This window comes from Pinus tabuliformis, chromosome 2_2, assembly GCF_031772625.1.
Source record: "Pinus tabuliformis cultivar Carrire ecotype Pingquan chromosome 2_2, CPIR1, whole genome shotgun sequence".
In the NCBI taxonomy this organism is placed as follows: domain Eukaryota; kingdom Viridiplantae; phylum Streptophyta; class Pinopsida; order Pinales; family Pinaceae; genus Pinus; species Pinus tabuliformis.
Window position 1 is genome coordinate 495,782,885 of NC_142300.1, and position 13,892 is coordinate 495,796,776.

At 37.0% G+C, this 13,892-nt stretch overlaps 1 pseudogene across 1 annotated transcript; it reads right to left on the reverse strand.

The window, feature by feature from the left end:
• Nucleotides 1-10,252: 10,252 nt before the first annotated feature.
• LOC149193540 (uncharacterized) lies at nt 10,253-13,160 on the reverse strand (annotated as a pseudogene). Its single transcript, XR_016254966.1, has 2 exons — nt 11,480-13,160; nt 10,253-11,443 (listed from the first exon to the last, which is right to left on the reverse strand). The product of XR_016254966.1 is annotated as an uncharacterized LOC149193540 (transcript).
• Between the last annotated feature and the right edge of the window lie 732 nt (nt 13,161-13,892).

Sequence of the window (13,892 nt, forward strand, 5' to 3'; positions counted from 1 at the left end):
TGAGACTAAGACCAGCAGGCACTTTAAAATTTAGGTCGTCGTGATTAAGGGGAGGTTTGTTAGAATAATCCCGACTACCTGTTCATGTGATGTCTATGCCTGTTCATGTGATGGTGAATGTAGTCAGCAGGTTAGTTAAAGAAATAATGATAGTTGATATAGTTTCTACGACAACCAAGATGTATAAATTTTCATATTTGTAAATGAAATTATCAAGCTCTCATTAGAAAGTCTTCCCAGTTCTATCAATATGTTGATCATTAATTAATATGTTAAAAAATTATGTAATGAAGGTATCTAGATTGGTTTGTATTATATCTTGAAATTCAAATTGAGTTGTGCTACACAAATTGACCTTTAATTCTCAGCGTGTTCCATAGATTAGTATTGCAATCACAATGTATACCCTATGTAATACCGAATGTATATCAAAATCCCATGGTATGTGGAATGTATATTAATATTTTAAATGGAGATTTCTTGATGGTGGAAAGAGTATAAGAATTTTGGGATTTTCCTTTTGTTTACACATATTCTAGATTTTCTTTAATTACTATAATTTACGTATAATTTCTTTGTTATCTAATTAAGAAATGTTATCTAATTACTATTTCTTAATTACGGTATAAAACTTTGATGTGAATTTTTTTTGAATTTTTTTAACATTTCTTAATTACGGTATAAAATTTTGATGTGAATTTTTTTGAATTTTTTTTTTTCAATATTTTTTTTGATTTCGTGTTTGATCGGGTAGATTTTCACTTTATACTGTGTAATTTTTGGTTTAGTATTTGTTGTTTTGCATTTTGATGATTGATTATACCATATGTTGATTAAGAAAATTGAGAAAAATTAGAAGTGTTTAATTACAAACAAATTCAAAATTAAGAGTGCAAACAAATTCAAAATTAAAAGCGCAGTGCCTTATGCTATTTTGTTAAGTGAAACATGGATCGTTCTTATTGAAGCTATTGCTATGGTGCCAGTCATAAGGTATTTTTTAAAAATTGAACAAATGGAAGAGGGCAGATGGCCTAAGGTTGTCTTTAATGACATATTGTGCCAAAGAAAGAAGACTTGGATGCAACAAAATAACAAATGGTTTAGTAAATGGGGTATTTATTTGAACATGGGTCCCATAAATAGTAAAGAGATAAAAGTTTTTGTTATCGATAAGTTCCACAAGCGCATTTGGGATAAGGACCTGGGGAGAAAAAAAAATACTATATAAAAGTGTTTAATCCCACTCATAATCATCAACAAAAACCGTACAAAAAACGTACATAGAGACTGATATTTTTGGGAAAGCCAAATTCTTATTGCTCAGTTAATGACTAATTATCATTCTCATTAACAATGTTGTGACACTTGGTGCTGGAAAATGTCAAAAGAAGTGTGGGAGGAAAGAGTATGTATTTTTTGTTTTTGGGGAAAAGTGGAAACATAAAAGCACTTCATTTTAGAATGTGAAGCCTTCAAAGACAAGAAGGAAAAATATGTAGATATTCTCATAGCTAGCTCTTAATATAATCTATTTAGCTAAGGGTTTGTCGAGAAAATAGAGGTGTTTATTGTGAGGCTTCAGAAAAAAATGATTGAATACATCAACCAGATAAAAAAGCAATCTTTATCCTCACAAATGTTAAAATAATTTTCTTATTTTAAGAATAGATATACAAAATGTACATAACTGCGGGAGAATGCCATTTTAGGAACATATTTGAAATCTATTATCCGGCACAATGACTTATTTTGGACCTTGATTACAGGGTGGAAAAATAATAATCGCAAATGTTCACTCGGGTGCGTTGGTCAAGGTTCTGTCGCCAGGTTTGTGTGCCTCTGTTCCTAGGATTAATCCACACATTAATGAATCGATCCATTTCTATGCAATTACAGCTACGTCCAGGCCCATATTGGTTTTCCCAGGTGATTTTTGGAAATTCTGTTGATGTTCTAAACATCATTAACCTTGCTACTGGAAACTCTGTATTAATTATAAGACGTACTGGTAATGTGGCAGAGCAGTTGTGAAAATATTTTGTCTATTAATTATAAGACGTACTGGTAATGTGGCAGAGCAATTGTGAAAATATTTTCGGATAAAAGGGATCGATGAAGATCATGTAGGTGAATTCCAAAGAGAGATAGCAATGTCTACGGTAATCACCACTCTATTTTATTAATCATCAATTAATATGCTCAAGATTCTTCAATGAAGAGGATGAAGAGATTCGGTATGGTTTGTATTATATCTTGAAATTTAAATTCACTTGTACTACACATTGGAACTCTAAAAAAAATTCAATTGAAAAAACAACATCTTTCTATTAATTAAAACAAAAGATGTTACAAATTTTACAGTTATAACTCGATTAACCTGTTACTGTAGAGAGCAAATTTCAAAATTAACTGAATTGGTCAGTTACTGAAGTGAGCGGGTTACAAGAATTCCACATAGAAGGGTTATCAAAAACAGATAAGATAACAAAAAGAAAACTAAATGCTTTCGGAATTAGAAATTAGAATTTTCAATGTTTTATTGATAATAAGATTTATATACAGACTGATATTTCTGTATCATGATTCCAACTCACAACATAGGAATCAGTAGAGTCACCATAACAATTACATATGACATAAAAACATTACTTTACTTCCAACGTTCAATCGAACCTACAAAAATATAACAAACACCAAAACAAAAATATCGTAATTGCAGCGCCTTTAACCGCCCAAACTCTGGTGGAATTATTTCTGTTAAATTATTCTGGGAAAGATTCAAAACTCTGTTGGGTATTTTTGATGGGGAAAATACCAAAAACCAAATATTCAAACACACAGAGGCAATGCTCTGTTTCTTTTGCTCCAGGATCTTTTGTGCACACAGAAGACTTAAAAAAAATTCACTGAGGAACAGAGGATTTCACCATAAAATATTTCTATTCATTAAAACAAAAAAAAACATTCACTGTGTCTCCATATGAGAATTTACACTGCTGGAAAAATTCCCATTAACATTTACTGCTGTAAAACCTCCATTCACATTTACTGGTGTAAAACAATTTTACATACTGCTGTAAAAGCAAAACTTACACAGGCTTACAAAATTCGCTCCACCATTTTCCTTATGCACTGCTGTGCAAAACCACACATGGTTTTTCGCTATGGCCAACACAAAAAAAATTACATCGCCAAAAAAAAACTCACACCCCTGTTCTTGTTTTTCTACACACTGCTGTGTGTTTTCCCTTTTTCAAAAATACAATGAGCAAAAACTCAAGCATATATGTTTTGCTCGCTATATAAAACATAATGCGTAAAAACTCTATATTACCGTGGCCCCCTTTTTTTTACATTACATATGGTCAACACTTAAATAAATATATGCCGTATATATAAAACTAAATGCATTACGTGCCCTATGTAAAAAACTTAACTATTCACCTAAGTTTATGACAAGCATTAATGAAAGGTATGGTCAACCATGCTTTTAATTTACTCCACGCAAAACATTGAATTGATGTGGGTTCGTATGCAGCTCCAGGTGATCAACAGCGGAGAACACGGGAGCAAATCCAACGGTGGAGAACAATATCGGAGGACCAACAAGTGTTGAACTTTATCCTCCGAGAAAATGACGTTGCGTTACGTCAGGGCTGAACCACGTGTCAGCTCCACATTTTCTCGGGCCCTTGTGTACGAAAACCATTCTCTGCAGGTAGGCGGTCCGAGAAATCTTTAAACCGGTTTGTGGTTTTTGCTGGCAGTTTTGGGGAGCGTACGGCTGCGTTGAAATTATATTTCAACACTCCCCTTTAATTTCAACAGCTGGGCATTCGGTCATACCGAGACACTTTCTCAAAAATTCAAAGCTCTTCTGATCAAGTGGCCTTGTCAAGATGTCTGCTACCTGTTCTTGAGTCCTGCAATGTTCTAGGACAATTTCTCCATTGTTCACTAATTCTCTGATGTAGTGAAACCTTGTATCAATGTGTTTCGTTCTCTTATGAAACACTGAATTCTTTGACAAAGCAATAGCTGAGCTATTGTCACAAAAAATCACTGTCGCTTTTGCCTGCTCTTGGCCTAAGCTTCTCAACATTCTTCTCATCCACACTGCTTGACATGCTGCTGCTGTAGCTGCCACATATTCAGCCTCTGCTGTAGACAATGCTACAATGGACTGCTTCTTAGAAGCCCATGAAATGGCTCCTGAACCCATATTAAAAACATAACCGGAAGTGCTCTTCCGATCATCTACACTTCCAGCCCAATCGCTGTCTGTGTATCCAACCAAATCTGAATGTTCTGAGGCATGATATAAAATTCCAAACATTTTGGTACCTTTGACATACCTCAAAATTCTCTTTGCTGCCTGCCAATGTGCCTCCTTCGGCCTCTCCATGAACCTGGAAATTAAACTAACAGCATACATTAAATCAGGCCTAGTTGCTGTTAAATACATAAGGCTGCCCACAATACTTTTATACAAGCTAGGATCAAAATCCTTGCTGCTGTCCTCTCTGCTGAGTTTTAATCCCATTACTGTGGGAGTGATGGCTGCCTTGCATTCTTGCATGTTAAATCTGTCCAAAACTTGATTTACATATCTTGCTTGAGATATAAAAATTCCTTTTTCATTTTGATCTACTTCTATGCCTAAGAAGTATCTCAAGAAACCCATGTCAGTCATTTCAAGTTCATCCTTCATGACTGATTTAAAATTTTTAATGAGCTGATCATCATTACCTGTGAAAATCACATCATCAACATACAAAACAACAATTAAAATCTTACCATCCTTTTCCTTGATGTAGACTGTGGGTTCTCCTTCACACTTGTCAAATTCATTATCCAATAGATATGAATCTATCCTACTGTACCATGCTCTTGGCGCTTGCTTCAGCCCATAAAGAGCTTTCTTCAATTTGCACACTTTGTGCTCTTCACCTTTCTTCTCATATCCGAGAGGCTGTTCCACATAGACCTCTTCCATTAACACTCCATTTAGGAATGCTGACTTCACGTCCATTTGGTAGACTTTCCATTTGTTTTGAGCTGCTATGGACAGCACTGCTCTCACGGTTTCCATTCTTGCAACCTGGGCGAAAGTCTCCTCATAATCTCTCCCATACTGCTGCTTGTAGCCTTTGACAACCAGCCTTGCCTTGTGTCTTTCTATCTTGCCTTCAGCATTGCTCTTGGTCTTATAGACCCATTTCACACCAATGACTTCTTTGCCTTTTGGTAACTCAACCAAATCCCATGTTTTGTTTCTCTCTATGGCATTCATTTCTTCATCCATAGCTTCTATCCATTTCCTATCTTTAATAGCTTCTTCAAAATGAATAGGATCATCAACATGACAATACAAGGCAAATAAGGAATTCATTCCTTCTTCATAAATTTCACTTAGATTTCTAAACTTCTTACCTCGTTCACTTGGTGTGCAAGTGCTTGAAGATGCACTTGAATTTCCTCCTTGTGGTGTGCTTGGAGAAGCACTCTCATTGATCCTCAATGGTGTACCTTGCTGTCCTTGTGTTGGCGCTGCTGTTTGGGGATTCATTTCAGCCACTTCCTCTTCATCTTCATCATGAGACAAACAGTGTTTAACATTAACTGTCTTCTCTATGCTTCCATCCCAAGCTTCCTCTTCAATGAATTGAACATCTCTGCTGACAAAAAACTTCTTGGTAGATGGGATATACAACCTGTATGCCTTGGATTCCTCACTGTATCCAATGAAGATGCATTTCTCCCCTTTGCTGTCCAACTTCCTCCTTAGCTGATCTGGTATGTGTGCATAGGCCACACACCCAAAAACTCTCATGTGGGTGACTCCTTGCTTTCTCCCACTCCATGCCTCTTCTGGCACTTTGTTCATGACTGCTTTTGTAGGACACCTGTTCAATATATAAACTGCACAATGTACAACTTCAGCCCAATACTCATTTGGCAAATGCTTTCCCTTCAACATGCTCCTTGCCATCTCCATGATGGTTCTGTTCTTCCTTTCAGCAACTCCATTTTGCTGTGGAGTGTACCTTGCTGTAAACTGTTTATGTATTCCATTTTCTCTACAAAATCTTAGGAATTCCTTGGAGATATATTCACCTCCTCTATCAGTTCTCAAAACTTTAATGTGCAGCCCGCTTTGGTTTTCAACAAATGCTTTGAAGTTTTGGAATTTCTCAAAGACTTCACTTTTGTTCTTGAGGAAATATATCCAAGTCTTTCTTGTAAAATCATCAATGAATGTCAAGAAATATACGCTGCCTGCTAATGATGGAGCTTGCATTGGTCCACACAAATCTGAGTGGATAATCTCTAAGGGTGTCTTTGCCCTTATACTCTTCCCTGATGGAAAACTTTCTCTATGTTGTTTTCCCAAAATGCAGCCTTCACATAGGCTGTCCGGTTTCTCTATCAATGGTAATCCTCTTACCATTCCTATTCTGCTCAATAAGTTTAGACCTCCAAAATTTAGATGCCCAAATCTCAAGTGCCATAACCAGTTCTCATCCTTTGGCACGCTTTGGAAGGCCTCTTCGGTGACTGCTGCCATTTCCCTTTTGTTCTTCATGTCTGCCCTGATCCGGAGAGGGAACATCCTGTTCCTTGTCATCTTCACTTCAGCAATGCATCTTTTGCTGGGTGGTATATCCATGATGGTGCACACATCATTTTTAAAGAAAACATTGTAGCCCTTATGGACAAGCTGTCCAATACTCAAGAGATTACATCTCATTCCGGGGACATAGTATACATCTGCTATGGTTTTCCTTTCTCCTTGCTTTGAAAGTATTTTTATTTCTCCTTTTCCCATAACAGACACTTTACTATCAGTTCCTAGTGTGACTTCTGATTTCACATTTTTATCTAGGGCAGAAAAGAAGGCTATGTTTCCGGTCATATGGTTGCTGCAACCTGAGTCTAAAAACCATATGTCCTCACTATGTGTTTCAGCCATGTTACAAGCTAACAGGACATTTTCTTGACTGTTGTTTTCTCTTGTAACATTTGCATTTTGTCTGCTGTTCATATCATGCTGTTTCTTTCTACAATCACTAGCATAATGTCCATAATTTTTGCAATAATAGCATTGAACATTAGATTTATCATACCTTTGTCCTTGAGCATGATGTTGTCCTCCTTGTTGGCTGCTGCCTTGGCCTTGGTTCTGATTTGGATTGTTGCCTCTTCCTTGTGCATGTGATGAGTTGTTCCTTCCACCTCTATTCTGGCTTCTGCCTCTTCCTCTTTTGTTTCCTCTGCCTTGACCTCTGCCTCTTCCAAAGGACATCTGGGTCTTGAAGGCTTGCTCAAGAGATGAGTTTTCATTCCTACTCAACCTCTGCTCATGTGTTATCAGTGATGCATGCAGCTCATCAACTGAATAGCTTGAGAGATCCTTTGTCTCTTCAATGGTGGTGACTATGGCATCAAACCTTGAGGGTAAGACCCTCAATATTTTCTCCACAATTCTTCTGTCTTCAATGGTTTCTCCATGAGTTCTCATTTGTGTGATTACACCAATCACATGAGTGAAGAATGAGTCAATGTTATCTGACTCCTTCATGTTCAAGTTCTCAAAATCCTTTCTCAGCAATTGTAGCTTTGCTGTCTTCACTCTCTCCATGCCTTGATAGGCTGTCTTGAGGGTTTGCCATGCTTCATTGGCTGTCTTAGCTGCTGCTAACCTTGGAAACATACTCTGGTCTACTGCTAGATACAACAACACACGGGCTTTTGAATCTTTCTTCCTATTGTTCTTCAGCAGATCCTTCTCTCCTTGAGTTAATGCATTGAACTCAGTTTCATCTGCTGGTTCTTCAAAGCCTTCTTCAACTATTTCCCATAAATCTTGGGAAGCAAGCAGAGCTGTCATAGTTATTGACCAGTAGTCATAGTTCTTCCCATTAAACTGTGGGAGCTGGGTGTTAAACAAACCCATACCAGTGCTTGTGCTGGCCATTCCTTGTATTCTGATCTATGCCTCTAAATCCTTGACTGTGTGTTTAAAACAAATCACTGCTTCTTCAGCAACACAAAAAAAACTTTTTGGAATACCTGAATCTTTTGTTGACTGTCTTCTGTCTGCCTGAGAAGTTTTGCTGCAGCAACAACCTTCTCCCTTCAGCTTCTTTAACTTTTTTTAAAGAGCCGAAGCCTGCTTTGATACCACTGTTGGGTATTTTTGATGGGGAAAATACCAAAAACCAAATATTCAAACACACAGAGGCAATGCTTTGTTTCTTTTGCTCCAGGATCTTTTGTGCACACAGAAGACTTAAAAAAAATTCACTGAGGAACAGAGGATTTCACCATAAAATATTTCTATTCATTAAAACAAAAAAAAACATTCACTGTGTCTCCATATGAGAATTTACACTGCTGGAAAAATTCCCATTAACATTTACTGCTGTAAAACCTCCATTCACATTTACTGGTGTAAAACAATTTTACATACTGCTGTAAAAGCAAAACTTACACAGGCTTACAAAATTCGCTCCACCATTTTCCTTATGCACTGCTGTGCAAAACCACACATGGTTTTTCGCTATGGCCAACACAAAAAAAATTACATCGCCAAAAAAAAACTCACACCGCTGTTCTTGTTTTTCTACACACTGCTGTGTGTTTTCCCTTTTTCAAAAATACAATGAGCAAAAACTCAAGCATATATGTTTTGCTCGCTATATAAAACATAATGCGTAAAAACTCTATATTACCGTGGCCCCCTTTTTTTTACATTACATATGGTCAACACTTAAATAAATATATGCCGTATATATAAAACTAAATGCATTACGTGCCCTATGTAAAAAACTTAACTATTCACCTAAGTTTATGACAAGCATTAATGAAAGGTATGGTCAACCATGCTTTTAATTTACTCCACGCAAAACATTGAATTGATGTGGGTTCGTATGCAGCTCCAGGTGATCAACGGCGGAGAACACGGGAGCAAATCCAACGGTGGAGAACAATATCGGAGGACCAACAAGTGTTGAACTTTATCCTCCGAGAAAATGACGTTGCGTTACGTCAGGGCTGAACCACGTGTCAGCTCCACATTTTCTCGGGCCCTTGTGTACGAAAACCATTCTCTGCAGGTAGGCGGTCCGAGAAATCTTTAAACCGGTTTGTGGTTTTTGCTGGCAGTTTTGGGGAGCGTACGGCTGCGTTGAAATTATATTTCAACAAACTCTTAATAACGAGAGAGTAGAAAGAGATGGTGAAATGCTACCTTGCAATCTTAATGCAGCCAGTGTTATGGCAGTCACTCGTTTTGTACGCCTTCTACAGAAATTGCCATTCCAGGAGCACACGTTATGGGAGTTTTCTACCGTCAGTTGAGCAGCGATGAATCCGGATCCGATGTGAGTGCTTTTCTGAAAGAAAAGGGGCCTCTACGTCCCTTTGATCGCCAATATCCATGGATGAAGATCTGAATTCACCCTGCTCCAGATTACCTCCATCTTCCTTTAAAACAAAATCATGGGGCCGAAAAGAAGCACTTCCACTCATAGTTAATCTGTGAGGAATAAGTAACAGTGGCTGCAGGGACAGTAGTTAATGCAAGGCTCACAAATCACATAAGCATCGTCATCGCCATAGTACCTTTCTCCATTTCTCTCTTTCCCAATCCTAACGGTTTCAATGGGTTGCCTGTGAGATCCCTTGTGTGCAAACACACCCAGAGGTGCCCAATCAGTTGAAAAATCTAAATGTAAAATATGAGCTGGTCTCAGGTGTAACGCAAAATAGTGTAAGAAGATGAATACAGACTAAGTAGGATTGACAGTGAACTACAGAACTGAAGTCCCTAAAATTAGAAGATAGTTAGCGGAAATGACACAATTATCACTACTTTTTTTTAGAAGCGTTGTATCCTGGAAAAAAACACTGTAAGCAAGATCCATGACATATGTATTTTTATATTTTTATATTAATATAAAAATATTTTTTTGATAGGTTAACTTTGATATCAAAATAAGAATTCACACTTGAAAACCTTTAATTTCATCCCTACTATTATACTAGAAATATATACCATTATTAAATCTAAATATTTCATAATTTTTTTCAAAAATAAATATTCCACATGACCTATTTTTAAATAAACTAAATTTGATTTTATCCTTTTTAATATTTTTGATATAAATGACAAAAATATAAATTCCACATTATTAAAGTCTAAATCATATCACAATCTTTGTAAAGTATTAGTTTATAAGAGCCAGCTATATTCTTTACAACATCCATACAGGGCAACTTTTTATTTAACTTACGTGTTTAACTAATTTGACTTATCAACGGATTTAGTTTCGTGAATATTTACATGATTACGAAAAGGTCCGTTACAAACGGTTACGAATGTAATGAATTATAATTTTAAACAGCTATAAAATTGGTATGCAACGTGTTGAATATATAAAAGTAATAAATCATTTATATCACATAGTGATTCATTTACATATTATTTTGGGAATCTATACACTCCATAAAATGGTTGTATTTTTGGAGGTATGATCCAATTTCTAGTTTTTTTACATAACATTATTATGCCTACAAGCACCCCAAATCCAATTGTTGTGCCCAACCCCACTGCAATCAATAATACATGTTTATTGACACGACTGAACCATGTCTTACTAACACCTTTCATTGTGCTTTTTTGAGGTTGTTTTTCTTTTTCCTTGCACGCTGGTAAAGGAAAACCACATAAACACTCGTTACTTTGAAAAGAAGTAGAATTGAAAGTGTCAAATTGTGTTCCTTCCGGGATCCTCCCACAAAGTTTGTTGGATGAAATATCCAAAGATGCAAGCATAGTTAAATGAGATAGCTCTTGAGGGATCTTGCCACTCAATTCATTATTGGCCAAGTCCAATTGTTCCAAAGTAGATATTTCACCAAGAGATGCAGGTATTTTCCCTTCTAGCCGGTTCCTTGATAAATTTAACAACCGTAGGCTACTGAGATTTCCTATGCTTGGAGGTATTTCTCCCACAAGATTATTGCTGGACAAGTCCAATACTGTGTTTGTGGACAACACATATGTTAGAGTGTACTCAAATCCCTTGATGACGATATCTAGATCCTCATAGAGTGTATTACCACTGAGTTTGGAAGACCCGACAATTTTGAATCCTTGGAGTCTTTGAAGATTGGATGGTATCCTTCCACTAATTCTGTTGTTGGATAAATCCAACACTTGCAATTGGGTCAGACTTGTGATGTTTGAAGGAATATCCCCATGAAGTTTATTATAACTGACACTTAAAACTCTCAAGTCATGAAAAGATGCAAGGTACCCAGGTAGTTGACCTATGAATTCATTTCTACTTAATTCTAGTAGTTGAAGTTGGGTGCATTGAGCCAAAGAATTAGGGAGAGTTTGAAAGAAGTTATTAGAATAAACTGAAAGAACCTCTAAAGAAACAGGAAATCTTATGTCTAGATTTACCTCTAAAGAAACAGGAAATCTTATGTCTAGATTTCCACTCAGTTTGTTCTCAAACAACACTAAATACTTCAAAGACTTGCAGTTGCCTAGAGATGCAGGAATCCTTCCATTCAACTTGTTTTTGGATAAGTCTAACACTTCTAGTCCCACACATTGGCCAATATGATGTGGGATTGGTCCATCGAGATTGTTTTCATATATACCTAATTGTTGAAGTGAAACCAAAGCACTAATACTTTCAGGAATGTTGCCGGAAATATTATTTGAATTCAAGTAGAAGATTCTAAGAGAGTGAAGCTTTCCTATATTAGTTGGAATTGTATTTGTAAAATTGTTTCTATCTAAATAAAGTTGTTCAAGCTTCTTCAAATTAGCAATTCCTCCATGTATTTTTCCACTCAACTTGTTTGTGCCCAGATTAAAGGAAGGTCAACTCACTAATTGTGTAATGGCTTTAGGTATACCACCAGTCAAGCTATTGATACCAAGATTGAGGTAAGTAAGCTCTGTCAAATTACCAATGGATTCAGGAATGCTACCAGAAATATAATTTGAAACCAAGCAAAAGATTCTGAGAGAGTCAAGCTTTCCTATGCTAGTTGGAATTGTATCTGTAAAATTGTTTGTATTTAAATAAAGTTGTTCAAGCTTCGTCAAATTGGCAATTCTTGTGGGTATTTTTCCACTCAACTTGTTTGTGCCAAGAGTAAGGTAGGTCAACTCACTCAATTGTGTAATGGCTTTAGGTATACCACCAGTCAAGCTATTGGCACCAAGACCGAGGTAAGTAATCTTTGTCAAATTACCAATGGATTGAGGAATTGGCCCAATAAAATTGTTATAATTAATAGACAATTCTTGGAGAGAGTTGCTCAAAGCGGGAGGGATGTGACCCGTGAGATTGTTGTTTGAAATAGACAACCGTCGGAGAGAAGTGCAGTTGCCAAGAGAAGTTGGAATACTTCCACTGAGGCTATTACGGGCCAAGCGAACATGTTCCAACCTGAGTAGGTGACCGAATTCTGTTGGTATAGTCCCTGTCAAGCTGTTTGCTGAAAGTCCGATCCATTGAAGCCGTGTACAATTACACAGTGCCTTTGGAATAGAACCGTGGAGCAAATTAAAGCTGAGGTCCAGCAATCCCAGCGCCTTTAGCTGCCCAAACTCCGGTGGAACTATTCATGTCAAATTATTCTGGGAAAGATTCAGAATTCTTAATAAAGAGAGACTGCCGAGAGAGGGTGATATCCTACCTTGCAATCCTAATCCAGGCAGTATTATGGCAGTTACTCGTTTTGTTCGCCTTCGGCAGAAAATGCCATTCCAGGAGCACACGTTATGGGAGTTTTCTGCCGTCCAGTTGAGCAGCGATGCATCCGGATCCGATGTGAGCACCTTTCTGAAAGACAAAAGGGCCTCTAAGTCCCTTTGATCGCCAGTATCCATGGATGAAGATCTGAATTCAGACTGCTCCAGATTGCCTTCGTCTTCCTTTAAAACAAAATCATGGGGCCGAAAAGAAGCACTTCCACCCATATACGGCTGATCATGGAATAAACCATGTTGCCAGTGAATATGTAAGGAATAAGTAAGAGTCGCTAAGGCGAGGCTCACAAAGCACATAAGCATCGTCATCGCCATAGTACCTTTCTCCATTTCTCTCTTTCCCAACCCTAACGACTTGAATGGGTTGCCTGTGAGTTACGTTGTGTGCCAGTGCAATCACACATATAAATACGTTGTGTGCCAGTGCAATCACACATATAAATATTGCAGTTCTCACATCGAGCCGTTGAAGGTGTCAGATGAGTTGAAAAATGTAAATGCAAAATATGGACTGGTCCCAGGTGTAACGCAACTTGCGGAAAGTGACGGAAAGCTAAAGCGCAAGCACTGCACGACACGTTTCGCAGCTAACAATTGTCATCCACTAAATCCTCGGCGGCGTTAGGGCTCTTCAAAGAAATTTCAGCACCATTAGAAAATAGAGATGAAAATATGCCGTCATAAGCACTCCAGGAAATTTCCACACCATGAGCATGGAGATGAAAATATGCTGTCATAAGCACTCTAGGAAATTTCCACACCATGAGCATAGAAATGAAAATATGCCGTATACTAATTGTTTATGGTGTTAATAGATTATCGAAAGAAATTGTGGGAATATATCTTCTTATATGGAAGTTATTTGGAAAGTATACGGAATGTGACATATTTCAAAGGAAAATGGTATAAATTTAAGCTTTTAATTATTTGGGAAATAAAGGTGGAGAAGTTATGAAAGAAAAGAGTGGATCATTTATTTTATAGAATATTATAGAAAATTCACTGAAGAAGGTATATCAAATGACATGTATTATTTGGAAAGAAAGTTGTGTAAATTTGTTATTTTTATTTGAAAATTTGTTGGTAT